Below are 17560 nucleotides of genomic sequence, written 5' to 3' on the forward strand. Positions count from 1 at the left end.
TGTGCACATTTTTATACTCAAAACATGTTCGGTTTAGGCCTAGAATCAGCTAAACCTGTAATTCTGATACCAATAAACGTAACACCCATTTCATGTATACGTTACCACATACGAGTCTAGGATGTCACATAGAATTTAAAAATCAGTCATTTTTCAAAAACCAATAAACTTTTGTTCATTTCTAAAATCATTCAATTTTTATCAAAGTATCATAAAATATTTTATTACAATGGCATTGAAATTCATTTTCACTAAAATATTAGATAATAAACGATCATTCATAAGTAGTATTAAGCAGTATCATTCATTTTAAATCAGATAAAAATATTTTTGTAAGTATCATAACCATGTAATATACATGCATTATGTTGTCAATGAACACAACTATAAACTAGTCTATATAGGGTTGAACTACTCGATTCATCAGATCAATAAAAGCAACAGGGGCATTAGTTAACCCGAATGACATCACTAAAAACTTGTAATGCCCATATTGAGTTCGAAAAGTAGTATTTGGAACATCATAATCTTTCACCTTGAGTTGGTAATAATCAGACCTCAAGTCTATCTTCAAAAAGATAGAAACCCCTTAAAACTGGTCAAACAGATCATTGATCCTAGGCAGAGGATATTTGTTTTTAACTGTAAGCTTATTCAGTTTCCTATAATCAATACAGAGTCTCAATGTCCCATCTTTCTTATTGAGAAAGAGAGCTGGGTTCCCTATAGTGAAACACTGGGTCGAATGAATCCCTTATCCAGTAACTCTTGGAGTTGGACTTTCAGTTCCTTAAGCTCCATTGGGGCCATACGGTAAGGAGCCATTGAAACTGGGTTTGAACCATAATAAACTTTAATCTCGAACTCAAATTCTTTATCCGATGGTAATCTAGGTAATTCTTCAGGGAAAACATCAGGAAATTCCTTAATGGTCCGAGTGTCTTTAATGTCAGATCGGGAACTCCTAGTATCTAGAATATAAGAAAGAAATGCCTAAAAATCCTTCCTGATCATCCTCTCAGCTACAAAAGCAGACATAACATTCTTAAGAAATCCACGACATCCCCCAATCATCACAATCTTCTGGTTATCAAGAGTCTTCAGAACAACTCTTTTAGTATCACAATTAAGATTAACTCAATGTTTGCTCAATCAATCCATGCCAAGAATCAAGTCAAATTGCTCCAAAGGTAACTCCATCAGGTCGACTAGAAAGATATCCCTATGGATCTCTATAGGACACCTTTTAAAAATACAATCTAACTATATGGACTGACATATGAGACTCTGAACTATCACCGAACTCTCAGTATTCTCAACCGGAATATTAAGGCCCCCAGAAATATAATGTGACACATAGGAATTGGTAGATCTATTATCAAATAATGCAAAGTAGGGAACTTAATGAATAGTAATAGTACCTGCAATCACATCAGGCTCATCGCGTTCCTGTCGACATCTAGCAGCGTACCCAACTGTTTGCTACTAGATGATCTTGATATTCTCTCCTGACTACGACCCCTACTAGAGTTTGAACTGTACTCTGAGTACGAGCGAGGGTGTGAGCCGGTGTTTAAACTGTAGAAGCTGGCTCTAGAATATCCCTCAAGAGATGGTCACCAAAACCACATCTATAACAGGTACCCAACTGCTTTTTTCATTCACCAAAATGACGTCTCCCACAGTTCTCACATGATGAAAAAGGCTGCAACCCAGAAGAAACACCCTAACTAAAAGATGTTAAAGTTGACGAACCTGACGCCAACCCGAATTCCTCTTTTCTTTAGTATGGTATAGTCTTTCCAATGCCTCCTTCCTTGTTGCCAATGTTTGCTACTAGAAAAGTAAGCAAGGTACATGCCTGAAACTCGCACCGCCTCTCTGAAAAGACTCACCCCTTCCTCTCTTGTTGGGATATGCAGAAAAGTCAAAAAAACTAGAATGCCTCTTGAATCAATCTAGGTCTCCGTCTCTATATCTCCTGTGCTCCATACCCACTCGCTCTATCTTCTTAGCGGTCCTGGCTATCTCAACCAAGGCATCAAAGTTCCTCTCCTGGTAGGTAGCAACTCAACCCCTGATCTCATACCTGAGTCCATTATCGAATCTCAAGTACCGATCCAACTCAGTGTCAACCAGTCTAGTAGCATAGCAGCTTAATATGATAAATTCAATCTCATAATCCATAATAGACATACCACTCTGCTCCAAATTTTGAAACTCTTGGCGTCGTTCTTACAAGTATCTTTCTCTGATGTAGCGACTTTTAAAATGTGCCTTGAAAATATCCTAAGTCAATTGATTCCCTGAATACTACCAAAAATCGATTACCACCATCTAAAACTCTCTTTCTTCAGTATAGCTAGGCCCCCTTTAATTTTTGCTCAAGCCTTAAATCGATCTCATCCATAATCCTCTATGTATCCTCCAACCAATACTCAACGTGAGTTGGAGGTCCACCAGTAATTCTCCTGAACAGAACTACTCCAGCAACTACTAAAGACTTCGAAATCTAAACAACAGACATATTACCAGGGACTCTAGAAGCTCTCTTGAACATACGAAAGATAACTTTATTAACGGAATCCTCATCCATATTAGTGTCCTCTTCCTCAGTGATAGGAGGGTCTCTCGCAGGTGTAATCGGATCATCATAAGAAATAGACAGATCTACACGTGGAATATGAGGATCTCGAGGTAACATCAGATCGTCTATCGTAACGGAAAGACGAGTCGCTCGCCCTTGACCACAGCCACGACCTAGCCTACAACCTCTAACAGTACTTATCGGATAAATATAGAAGGCTCTACAGAAAGAATTTGAACCTAAGTTAGACAAGTATCAGAATCTCGAGTATATTCAAAACTTATAAAATAAGGTGACACAGTTTTTGAAAATATCTAAAATATTTTAAAAATCTAGATTTTAAGACTCATCCACAATCCGAATGTTTAAAATCAAAAGCTCTGATACCATTAAGTGTAACCCCCTAGACCTGAATGTTATTACCAAATCTAGGCTGTTACATATCGTATTCATAAATTCTTTTCATATTTAAAACAACGTTAAAATCCACATAATAGTATAATATGGAATTAGTCATAAGAAAGATTCATACGATAAACACATATATATACATATATCAGAAAACCGTATAAAACATATATATAACAAAATATCGATAATACAAATATACCAAGACAATAAAAAAAACACGTGTCACCAAAGTAAAACTAAAGGCATATAAAGATATACAGTGGTACAAAAGTAAGAGTAGTCGGTCCTCATGATGCAAAGTTTGCTAGTTTACGGTCTGTTACTATCTGAAAAGGTTAAAATTTACATAATGAGCTAAATAACCCAGTGTGCTCCTTACAGTGTATAAAATCATATAAATAAAATACTTCAGTAAAAAATAGTTCATCAAACTTATTTTAAAAATATGAACACTACCCCCATCATATCACCAGAATGTGTAGGTTCCCCAGAACCATACACCCACTTGTACACCCGGTAAGGGCCTTATACATATAGAATAAGGACATACAATAAGGACTTACCTTGTACACAAAGAAGAGGAGCCTGCAGTAAGGTCTTACAAACCATAGACTAGGCCTAATATACTTCCTCCAATAATACCCTCAATGAAAATAATAAACATGTATGTATTCGAGTGAAAAGGGTACTTTAATCCATTAAAACATGAAAAATATTCCATACTCAGAAACCATATACAATAATACAGTAAATAGAGATCATATCATAAATATACAGTAAATCAGATATCAGTTAAACAATATTCAGAAAATTAAGTATCGTATCATAAAAATATTCAGTATCATCAGAAATCTAAAATAGTTCAGATAAATAGTTTAAAACAGTAATGTAACACCATAAGGAAACACACATGTACCGATCTGAGTAGTCTGATAAGGAATCCTACTACCGAGTCTGTCGATCACGATCAGTGGCAGCGCTATGTCCTACGAATCGGAAAATCTATATCGAAACCATAATATGAATAATAATAACTTCTATTTAAATAATTTACAGAAACCTACGAGTAACTCTTGAAGAACGCAGATCAAGATGATCTGACGAACGAGAAGCACCATATCTAATCGAACCTCATTCGGGAGAAACACGAGTACTTTCAAAAAAAAATGTACTCAAATCAATTCCATAATCAAATCTCAAATAAATAAGCAAAAATACTAAAAATACTAAGAATTTTCATATTAATAGGCTTGATTAAGGGCTTTCGGTTGAGAATTTGACGGAACAAATTGCAAAATCGGATTTAGGACGTCGAAAAATGTTAAGATGAAGGTTTTCAAAAAAAAAAAATCAACGGCGGTCAACGATCTATAGTCAACGGTCAACAATACGACGGACCAATTCAGTTCGGGTTAGCCCGAGTCAGGTCAGATCAGTTCGGTCAAGCGATTGGATCGGGTAGACGGGTCGTGTCGGGCAGCTTCTAGAAGGTACGTGGGGGCGCGTGTAGGGCCTTCGGGGGTAAACAAATTTACTAAAAAAATTCCTATATGAATTTTAAGTGATTTTGAGACACTTACCAATCTCGGTTCACAGTGATGAACGACGAAGAGCTCGACTTCACAACGTTGGAAACTTGATCTTTCTCATCCCTTGACACGCCTGCGGCAACGAAGACAAGATTGAAACCGGTGGACTCGAGACGACACAAGAAATACGATGGTACGAGAGGTGTCAAAAGCGGAACAATGGTCTGCAACGAAATGTCGATTAAAGATTTTCTACTAAAAGAGGATATGTTGGAGAGAGAGAGTAGAAGGGTTTAAACTTTCCAAAATGGAAAGTTTCTGATTTTTTGGGTTTTTAAACCCACATTTAGGAAAAATGGTTTAATTACACTATAGGTCTTATAGTTTTAGTTGCTTTATTAATTTAGATCTAAATTTAATCAAAATTTTACTATGGTCTCTAAATTTAATTAAAATTTCAATTTAGTCCTTAAAATAAATTTTAAAAAAATTAGGTCCTAATTTAAGGTGTGACACTTTTGGTTTTATTATAAATGGGCACCACATCATTTGTTTTTATTCACTACGGTTATAGGGATAGTGACATAATAAATTAAAGAATAATATCTCATTTCATCACTCAACTATAATTGATTTTTTTTAATTTTTTTAATATTCAGTTGATCCCTTCATAATGGATCGACAAAATTCTATTTAAAAAAATCCATGTCAGTAAAAGAATCTCTCTTATTTTTCTTTTGCTTTTTTCTCCCAATTTATGAAATTCTATGATTTTACCTCATCTTTTTTGTCTCTCTCATCAAATTTGGATTATTAATATGATTTTTTCTACTCTCTGTCTCTCTCAGTAACTCACTTCTCATATCTCCCTGATAAATTTTTTTTAGAACTCTCAAATCTGATACTAAATGATATTATCTTAATAACATAACAAGATCGATACGTTCAAGTTGCAATTCCCTAAAGGCTCTATACACTTTCACAAGGGTGGTGGTAAAATCATAGCAACATGAAAATCAGAAAGAAAGATTAATGAATCAATTATGATAGATACTAAAAATAAATAAAAATCGAATCTTGATGGAAATAAGATTAAAAAAGATGACACGTGGATTGAAGATGACGTGAACAATGAAGTGAATGAATCAGTTTGCTCTAAGAACCTATTCTATAATACCCTAAACCCCAACAAATTTTCGAGTATTGCATTCAACAATCAAAGTGACCTCAAAAATATTTAAACAAATAAAAACAATATTCAAGTTAAAAACAGATATAGAAAACTTGGAGCTCTTTTATTTTTAAAGCAATAAATAAAAAATAAATTATAATTTGACGCATTACAAATTTAATCCTTATATGCTACTTAAGAAATTATTTATTGAACTCAGGTGATCCCCTTGAGACTCATCTTGTGTTGTCTCATCATGAACCATGAAACATGTAATCTACACACAAAATATATGAACAATGAGCATATAAAACTCAGTGGTACTCATCTACTCTATTATATTTCATGAGTTTCATGAACATAAGCATGCTTATAAGATATAAACATAAAGGTAAGAAAAACACATCATATTTTTGTTTCACACAACAAAATACATAACAACCATAACAATACCACACATCGTCATAAAACTAAGGATGGATCCTAGACCACGCAACATTTGGTACATATAATGTAACATCCATTTCTTGTATATGTTACCGCATACGAGTCTAGGATCTCACATAGAATTTACAAATCAGGCCTTTATGGAAAACTGTTAAAATTTTGTTCCTTTCTAAAATCATTCAATTTTTTTTTATCAAAGAATCATAAAAATATGTTATTACGATAGCATTGAAATTCATTTTCACTAAAATACTAGATAATAAACTAGCATTCGCAAAGCATTAAGAAGTATCATCAATTTTAAACCAGATAAAAGCATTTCGAGTTCTAAGTATCATAACCATGTAATATACATGCCAAATAGTTTTATCAATATTCAAAAGATGTCATACTAAATATGGAGGATATATGATTCTTCAAAAAGATGATGTTGAATATGGCTCCTTACTCCTTACGCTTTCTTCTACCTACGCGTGAAAATCATCACACTCTAAGTATACACTTAGTGAGACATTATAATGTTAGTAATAAGATAGAACCAATATCATAATAAGAAAATATTATATAAAAACATTTAATAAATCAATCCGACTGATCAAGTCATTTTCATATAAAATTCACCCGTAAGTCAATAGTTCACATATAAGACATTCACAGCCCAATGTATGATGAATGAGAATGCATGATACATAAGTCATATATGAGTGTGCGTAAATATGCAGTCGAAACTACCACGTAGATAATATGCACTTAAAGTGCCACGTAGAATATACAGGTATTGTAGAACACAACATCACTATACAAATCAGGAATATCATAATGGTCAACATCATGAATTTCCTAAATGCACAAATAGTACCGTGTAGAATTGCACATATAATGTCACATAGAATTGCACATAAAGTGTCACATGGAATTGCACATAAAGTGTCGCATAGAATGTACACGAATGTAGCATGTAAGATCGATCAATAATCACTCAAACTCTTGGCATGTCAATTGTACCACTAACACTCAATGCACATACAATGGGCCTTATATTTAAATGCATATACCATTCACATTTCAAAGTTTTATAAACAAAAATATATCAAAATATCATATAAAGATGCATTGGGCAGTTCATACCCAAAATCATTCAAATCATTCAATAAAATATTAAAAAAGTATCATAATATAAATATCAAATCATATTCTATTATCAAACTTTCAAGATTGGCTCCTACTAAACCAAATCATTCAAAAATAATTTTACAAATCATTATGAAAGTATATCATATTATGATTCAAAATCTTTTTCTTTTAAAACATTCGAGGTTGACTCATCATAAGTCTTCCTCATATCATATATAAATAAGATAGAAATGCACTCACCTGATAATGCCTCACTAGAAATCCTACTACCGATATTCCTTTACTCTTAATTTTTTCCTTTGACTTTGAACTTGCTTTTTATCACGATCTACACAAGCATTATTTATCTATCACAGACAATTGCAAAATATAAATTAGTATCCTATTAACATAGGCACAACTTAGTAACGAAATTCATAAAAATTCTATCGATACTTTTTCGATTCTAAATCCATTTCAAAGCGTCCAAACTAACAGAAACACTTAAAATATAACTTTAATCCTCCAAATACTCTTATCAACATATATTTTAACTAACCATATTATATTCCACTATTTAAGCATTAAAATGAATTCTTTAAGAATACATTTCAAATTTTCCAATTTATTCAAAATGGTCATTTTCATTTAAATCTTCAAATCCAAGCATCCAACAATTAAAATCCAACATTATAATCTTACATTTAAACATTCTCTTCAACTTCATACTAATTTCCATTTCAAACCCAAACTTCTTCCATTTTATGTTATGGTCCCTAATCCTTCATAAGCTTCCAAATTGGTCTAAATAACTTTCTAAAGCTTGCAAAATCATTCATTCATCAATTCTAACCTTAAGTAATTATTTTTACATATTTCCCCCTAATTTATTCACCCTGGCCGAATATGAAAGGTCACTTTAGGCTTGTTTTCCAACTTGATTCAAACATGAATTCAAATTCCAAACATCATTTCCAATCATCTACAATCAATCCCATATCAATTTCAATTCAAACAACCAATCTTCATAAAACCCTATCTTGATCAAATATTAGTATATGAATTTCCAAGTAGTTTCAATCATCATACAAGCATGAAAATGATTCTTCAACATCAACTACACCATAATCAAGCCTTATTACATCAAAACCTAACATCCCTTCATCCATCAAATTCAAGAATTAAATGTTCTAAGAATGACAAACTTGAACTAATGATACCAAATGATAGAGAAATCATATAGAACAAATTTCTATTTCATGTCTTCATCCAAATTCCTAAGAAATTAGCTTGAAAATCAAAAAGAAAGTTTGTTCTTACCTTAGATGTAGCTCACGGCCAAAGGGAGAAAAGATGAACAAAATTCTTGAACTTTCTAAATAAAATTCTAAGCTTATTTGTCATATTTTAATGTTAAAATTAATTAAAAATTCATTTAATACAAAATGACCATTTTGCCCTTGAAATCCAAGGCTCCATATTTTCCACATGTCATTTTATTCATTCAATGGTAAAAAATAAACCAATAAGTTAGTGGTTACCAACTTTTCCCTTTGAATTTTCCAAAATTACAATCTAGTCATTTTTTCATCCAACGATCCAAATTGAATATGGAAAACTATCTTAAATCCAACGGTTCATATTAAATCTTACAAATTTAAGTCATGGAAATGAAATTTTTAACCTTGCTTCATCATCCTTCAAAATTTCCTGAAAATTCAATTCAATCCGATTATCTAGATTTTTCTCAAACTTTATCGCTTTATAGCTTTTAATACAAAATATGTACGAAAAATATAATTCCCACAAAAAATTAATTATCGAGGCTAAAATATTAATTTACGGGGTTGAAGTACATAACTTTTTAAAATTATACTTTAGTCCCTTAACTTTTCTAAAGTTTATACTTTGGCTACTTAACTTTCAAAATTTACATTTTGATCACTAGCCAAAATTTGGGATATTACATATAAGATAAAGTATGACCCACACAAACATCATGACCAACATCTAGCAAATCCATATAGTTTACAGTTCTACCCCGGACCACACACCATCAAAGTTACAACTTGATAAATACTTGGATCATACAAAACCAGGTACATATTGGATGAGGCTTAAACCGCACAATATCAGAATATACATCTAGTTAGCTCGAATTTAAGTGTTGTATCATAGTTGTTGGGTATCTAGATTTCTATCACACACAAGTCATACAACAAAAATGCCCACATGACCGCAACAATAATCATTGATAAAATAGAAGGCTCACCACACATCTCATTACCCTTTTATTAAACTTATTTTCGATTAAGAATGCCCATCTTTAAATAAATTACTCTTTAGGTATAGTCAATTATTTTTAGCCCAGTATTTCTATTATTCTCACCTTTAACAATTTAATTTGGGGCGGTATTTTTATAATTTCAATCATAAAATGGCATTTTGGTCATTTACCTCTATTAAGGATAGTTTAATTATTTATAACATTAAGTCATTACAAATCTTATTCAATTTCTCTTGTTCTATTTAGCTGCCAGCTAGGCTTAACTTAGTCTCAAGTATTGATACTAAATATATGTATCAATACTCACCTTAAGGTAACAATACTCTTGGGTAATATAGATACCAATTTGATACATTGGAATCCAACTTCTCTCCTCAATAACTATATTGAAGATAAATATCATATCGATAAAGTATATTGATATTTCAAGAATGAGTACTTATATTCTCTTCACAAATTGTCTAATTTAAGGAGTGTCTAGCCCCTTTTTAGGCCCTAAGACCTTGTACCAATATCACTCAGTTATTCTTGTATTTTTTAAGCTCTTTCGATAAGAATTTCTCACGATGTACTCATATAACTACCATCAAAAGTTTACTGATTGGTATACGGATAACACTAGTCCATTTAAACATCAACTATATACCTTAGGAATATTTTGGTAATTTTTCTCTCATAGGGGCTTTTTAGTCTTTCTATCTCATGAGTATTTTAATCATTTTTCTACTTAAGAAAAATTTAATTATTTTATTATTTGAGAATATTTCAACATTTTAACATATAAGGGTATTTTGATAATGTTCAAATCTAGAATTGAATGATCCAATTCATATAAATTAAAGTATTATTATCCTTTTTTTTTCTGAGTTTTTAGGCTTTGAACACCTATAACTAAAAGTTAGGGCATTTCAATAATTTATCCATCTATCACTCGTATATCGTATCATACAATTATATAAAACTTACGAAAATCATGAAATATTTCGATGTTCGAGATATACTAATCTTAATCTCTTAAATTTGATCTTACCAGTCTTAAATCTAAGCTGCTAGCCTTCTTCACAAAGATATGTAATCTCTATCTCGAACACAACCCCCACATTAATTATCCTTGAAATTCAAACAATTCATCAATTATTAAATAATAATTTGATTTTTTTTTTAAATTCAGTGACATTTAATCTTTTTAGAAAGAAAAAAAGGCACTGCGCAAACATTTTGAACTCTTGAATGGTTTCGTTTAACCTTATCGGCTCCTTTCATCAGTTGCATTTCAGGGATGGATTGAGAGGACTGTCAAAGACGATCATTGTTAAAATTTTAAATTTTTATATTATTTAGATATTTTCTTAGTTTTTTATTAATAATTATTTTATATATTTATCCCTTAAAACTTTATAAATTTATTATCCTAACATAAAATCATATGTTAATCATTATATATGCCATATCTCTTATAAAGCGCCATCTTTTCCCTTCAAAAGGCATACATCAAATCCAACTCTTATAAGTTAGAAGCTCTCTTATTATTTCAATGAGCCCATTCACATAAGCAACGTGGATGGTACTAAAATCATTTTCTAGCTCAGCAGATAAATTTTAAAGTAAAGTACACAAATGGACCCCGATTATAGGATATTGTTTTGTCGAGTCCCTCGATTATTAAAGTTATAAAATAGTCTCCCGATTATAGGGGATTACTTTATTGAGTCCGTTGACTATTAAAAGTTACAAAATGCTCACAAGACTATTCTTTATGTTCCAAACAAGTTTTTTTCCGTTAAAAAATTAAAGGTTGTTTGATTTAGACGTTAACATACTGACTAAGATATGATAGTCGTTTAAGAATATGAGATCATATTTTTTTCATATCTCAGTAAACATGTTAACGTTCAGCTTAGAATGTCGTTAATTTTTTAACGGAAAAAGATTAGTTTGGAATATAATAAATAGTCAGGTGACCATTTTGTAACTTTTAATAGTCAAGGGACTCAACAAAGTAACTCTTTATAGTCAGGGGACTATTTTATAACTTTTAATAATCGGGGCACTCAACAAAATAGTATCCTATAGTTGGGAGAACATTTGTGTTATTTACCCTAAATTTTATTATTAATAGAAAATAAAAATAAAAATGTTTATATAAAAGAAAAGCAATAAAGATGGCACGATTTGACAATCTCAAATCAAACTACTATAAATAAAAAAAATAAAAGTATATAACTACTGGATATTCAAAATCAGAATTCGTTTAACTCCAAGTGAATCACAATTTAAACTGATATTTTATTTTAAAAAATTAAGAAACAAAACCAATATATTCTAATGATGATGTTTCCATGAGTTCAAACATCCATCGTGTGGTGACCAATTAAAACTACTAGTTATATTACCAGCAGCCTTGGGGTATTTGGTCACAGACGCCTTGAACCGCTTCCAGTCGCGGAGGACAGCCGTTAAATCCCTAACCTTGGCACTTATGTGGCGGCAACAATTTGCATGGACCGTTGTCACCGCGCCGACGTCTCGACTGTCTTCACAGAAACCGCTAAAATGCCTCGTCTCCAAAAACCTAATTCGGAGATCAAACTTGGTGACGATGCCATGGTGCAGTAGGTCTAACAACACGTCTTGCTCTTTTTGCCTCGTGGAGTTGTCCTTGAGCGAATACCATTTGTCGAAGAGAGCGATCGTCTTGTTGTTTGATCGGATATGATAGAAGCCTGTGTTGATGAAATTATGATCGGGTCGTGGATCGCCGAAATATATATCGACGCTAAAATGGAGATCATAGGTTCCGTTTAGACTTAGCTTTACGAATGGATTTCGTAGCCACATTACATCCGTGTCCTAATAGAGTGAGCAAACTTTATTAACATTTCACATACAAGTTGAAAACGAAACATGAAAGAGTATTATTTACGCTCCAAACCGTTAACTCTGTTAATCCTACATAAAATAATATACTGTTTTATAAAAATAAAAGATAATATCAATAGAACTAAATCAATTCATTAATTAATTATTTAACCTACTTAAATAAAAGAGTTAATTGTATCATATGTTTCTATATTATAACCTTAATTTTAAATTGGTCTTTAAACTTTTGAATATTTTAATTTTATCCCTAAACTATTACTCTCCTTCTAAATTAGTCTTTAAACTTTTGAACATTCTAATTTCATACCTAAACTATGGCCCTCTTTCTAAATTAGTCCCCAAGCTTCTGAATATTCCAATTTCATCCTCCAAATCAATCAAAATATGTAATTAGTTTCAACCATAATGTAACCTAAATTTTTGTTTTTTGAAGCATATAATAATATAACTTGGTCTAACGGTTTTATTAACAAGAGATGTGATTAGTATATAACTATAGTTCGGGATGAAATTGGAATGTTCAAAAAGTTTGTGGACTAATTTAGAATGAAGGTCATAGTTTGGGGTTGAAATTAAAATGTCCAAAAGTTTAAGTACTAATTTAGAATGATAGTCATAGTTTAGGGATGAAATTGGGATATTTAAATTTTTAGGAACAAATTTAAAATAAGGGTCATACTTTAAGGATATATGATACAATTAACTCTAAATAAAACTACATTTAACTAAATTTAGAACATTGAATATAATAATAATTCATATAGTTTGTATAGTTCAAAGTATACCGGAGGTTAAGCTAATCCGACTACATGTTTAACTGGTTGATTTGATACTATAGGGTTAGGGTTTTCGTGGTTAGTGAGCAAAACACAACCACATTGTCAAGTCCTCGTGAAACAACCTTAACTAAACACTAGGGTACCTGGGTAATTTTGTTATTCGAAAGTTTAAATTAAAATTATTTTAAGACGTTTTTACCTAAATTGCTATCATGTTCAACCCAAAAAGTTAAATAAATTTATAACATTTTCGGTTACAACTGAAAAGTTATATTTTATAGAGTTTAGGGTTTACAACAAAAAAATGTTATGAAGAATATGACATTTACGATTGCAATCGAAAATGTTACTCTTTATAGTCTAAAAAGTTACGCTCTTGATAAGATTTTCAATTGTAAATGATTTTTGTTGTTTTTTAATCTTATATTAACAAGAGTTAATTGCATCATATGTCCTCAAACTATGACACTCATTCTAAATTAGTCTTTATATTTTTAATATTCTAATTTAATCTTCAAACTATGATACTCATTTTAAATTAGTCCTTACACTTTTGAACATTCTAATTTTATCCTTAAACTATGACCCTTATTTTAAATTGGTCCCCAAACTTTTAAATCTTCCAATTTCATCCCCAAATTCATCCAAATATGTAATTAGTTTTAACCATAGTTTAGCCTAAATTTTTTTAAAACATATAATAATATAGCTTAGCCTAACGATTTTATTAACATGGAACGTGAATAGTATATACATATAGTTTGGGATGAAATTAAAATGTTGAAAAAGTTTGGGGACCAATTTAGAATGAAGGATATAGTTTGGAGATGAAACTAAAATGTTAAAAAGTTTGAGGACAAATTTAGAATAGTAGTCATAGTTTAAGGATGAAATTTAAAAATTAAAAATTTAAGGATCAATTTAGAAAAAAATCATAATTTGAAGATATGTAATGTAAGTAACTCTATTAACTACTGTATTTTAAAATGTATGAGGTACAGGTTCTTGATTAATAACAACCAAAACAATAATAAGTATAATTGAAATATTAAACTATAGAATCGTTATTGATGACATAAAAGAAGTATCTATATTTATTGTTTATATATAAAGACAGATGGAACTGATTTTATTAATTAACTAACATCAATCAAGTTATGAAAACAATTGAAATAATAAAAAAAGATTTGTTACTAATTTATAATAGAACATTGTTTAAGAAAACTACACACAATTTATCCGGTTAATTTTTCCTCACGTCATGGTGTAATACTTTAAAGAATTTTTATTATCAATTTAATATTTAATTATTTTTTATTAATCAATATTAAGTATAAGGTAGTATTTGTTCAAAGATAACTCCTAACCATTGACATTAATGCTCAACCACTTGCATTGGGCAGGGGTAGGTCCCCCTTTTTTGTTGTCCCAACCCGAATTGACCTGATCCCGATTTTTAGGTTAAAACTCCAACTCCAACCCCGGTCCGACCCGATCCAAATATATTAAGATTTTAAAATTATTAAAATAATATATTTTATAACAATATATTCATAATTATTTATTATATTTTAAACAATTAGAATAATAAATTAATTTTATAAGAATTTTTATGTTTTTAATAATTAAAGGATAAATTAATAATTTATATCCGGTCAGGTTAATTTTTTTTTCACATTAAACACAGTTCCGTCCCGCCCCGAAGTTGTATCTTATATAACCTGCCTCGCCTCGCCTCATCTAGAACCCTAATTTCTTTTTTTAAAGCACCCCTACGTGATCGGGTCGGGTCGGGATCTCGTCGGATTCATATATTTCGACCATCCCCATCCTAATATTCATGATGCTTTAACCCGAAACATCAAATAATTACAATAATTCATTTATCGCCGAAGTCAGTTAGTTGGTGTAATATTTTCAAAATACTATTTCGTAAACACTACCGGTGTATAAATACAATATACACATTTCATGTGATCCGAGGAACCGACGTTTAACGGTGGCCCAGTTAATAGCCCCGACCTTCCCTAAACTTTGGGGCGAACTCACTGATTACCCGATCAAATTCTGCCACGTAGCCCAACATAACTGTCATTCAATACCAAAATGCCACGTTTTACCTTGTAGCTGTCGTTCACGTTATATTGGACTTTCATTCATAAGTTGTCACATTGTTAAAGTCAAAAACCAAACATCTAGTATTTCTAATATTTCCTTAATGGTCAAAATATGCTTGCAGGTCCTCTATTATACTCAAACTTATGATTTAGTCTATATATTTAAGTCCGCAAGAAGGGTTAGAAGATATGCTTTTGAGAACAAAGATAAACATCAATGCTTTAACAAGAATAGTTAAGGGTGTTAATTAATCGAACATAATAATGAGACTATAGAAATAAAGAGATGTAAAGTATAGGTACTGAATTTCAAATTTGGTTATAGTTAAGGGACCAAATTCAGAATTTAACCTTAATCAAACTATATAGATCGATCAAGGTACGCAACCCTCTCCCGGCTGGACCAACCAAATTGGCCACCACAACCCATATATATGGGTAAAATTTGTATTTAGTACCTAAACTATCAGTTTTAGTCCATTTTAATACCTAAACAAATAATATTTTTCAAAATTATACCTAAAGTTTACTTTTTGTTTCATTTTAATACCCCGCCTTTAAAAACATAACACATTTAGTATCTAAACTATCAATTTTGATCCATTTTAGTACCTAAATATTTTAATTTTTTTTCTAAACTTAAGTATGATTTAGGTACTAAATGTGTTTTGGTACCTGGACTTTCATTTTTTTTTTCAAAACTAAATGGAAAATGAAACAAAAACTAAACTTTTAGTATGGTTTTGAAAAAATTAAAAGCTTAGGAAATAAAATAAATCAAAACTAATAGTTTAGGTATACCCTATATATATATATATATATATATATATATATATATATATATATATATATATTCAATGTTCCAAAATGATATGTATTTCAACGATTTGATTCTAAGCCAAATAAAATAAAAGGCTACCCATAGTAGAAACCTCTCTAGAAATGGAAGTATTTTTATAACTGTATGTTGATTTTATGATTCATATTTATATTAAATTGTAAATTTTAAATTTTAACAGTTGTGTTTGTAGATTATGTATACACGTTGAAAACGGATTATTCAGTGTGCAAATAAATCCTAGTTAGGCAAATTCACTGACTGTCCCTTGTTTCCATATATAATGAGGTAAGGGGAGGTAAGAAAGTAGGCTGCCCCCAACACCACCAGGTTTATTTCATATAAAACATAGAATTCCTGGTTTGACACCGTCTTATGACTTAATGCGTCGGCTAAAACAAGTCTTAATTAGAATTGATGAACATTAAAGAAGGCCAAAGAAAGCATACCGTAAAAATGAAATTGTATCCACGCTTCAACACATCCAAAAGAAAAAGGGTTCTTCTCCACATCATCTTTGATGAATTCCGGTGACATGTACACCTTCTCCTCCCCGAAATCGACCCCCTCCTTCACGAGCCGGTAACAATGCAGCCGCTTGAACACGCACCGGTCATGAGCCGTCTGATCCACGGTCACGAGGAGCAGGTGGTCCAGCAACGGCCTTGTATCTTCTCCCACCCAAAAGCTCTCCAAGAATAGGTCCAGCATTGTCGTCTCGGCATCGACAGTCTGCTCGACATATGCTCGGTTGACGACCGCAATGATCACGGTCTTGTTCGGCATGGAAGCTCTCTCTAATGCAAAATCAAGCTCGTCTTTTACAGGGAACTCAACAGTAGTCTGCAACAGGAGAAAATGAGAGAAACGAGCTTGTGTCAACAAGAATTGATAATAAATATATTTATACATATACACATGAGAAGATAATATATATATATATATATATATATACTTACAAAATTTTTGGGTGGAGCGATGAGTTCATTGTAGGGGAGTAAAGGGCTTGACGGAGACCATACACAAATGTAGAGAAAACCAGCAAAAAGGAGAAAAACTATGGCAGAAGTTCCTGGAGATAAGTTCTTTGGATTTTCCATTGAATGATATTCACTTAACGGGAGGAGAACGGGGCTATATATTTACATATATATAATTTTGTTTTGTTTGATGGTGTGTAAAGTAGGGGTGAACAAAACTCGACTCGAAAAATTAAATTTTTTCGATATGACTCAACTCGAATTGACTTCGAGTTGTAATTTCATAAACTTAACTTGAAAATATTTTAAGTTATAATATAGTTATAAAATACAACTCGAATAACTTGAAATATTTAGTAATTAGTGGATTGATTTTCAAGTTTAAGTTAAATCTCTCGACTTCGTATGATGTATGTATATC

At 31.4% G+C, this 17560-nt stretch overlaps 1 pseudogene; it reads right to left on the bottom strand.

The window, feature by feature from the left end:
* Nucleotides 1–11845: 11845 nt before the first annotated feature.
* On the bottom strand, nucleotides 11846–17270 carry LOC120165170 (annotated as a pseudogene).
* Between the last annotated feature and the right edge of the window lie 290 nt (nucleotides 17271–17560).

Source organism: Hibiscus syriacus, unplaced genomic scaffold (genome assembly GCF_006381635.1).
Source record: "Hibiscus syriacus cultivar Baekdansim isolate YM2019G1 unplaced genomic scaffold, ASM638163v2 tig00111582_pilon, whole genome shotgun sequence".
Lineage (NCBI taxonomy): Eukaryota > Viridiplantae > Streptophyta > Magnoliopsida > Malvales > Malvaceae > Hibiscus > Hibiscus syriacus.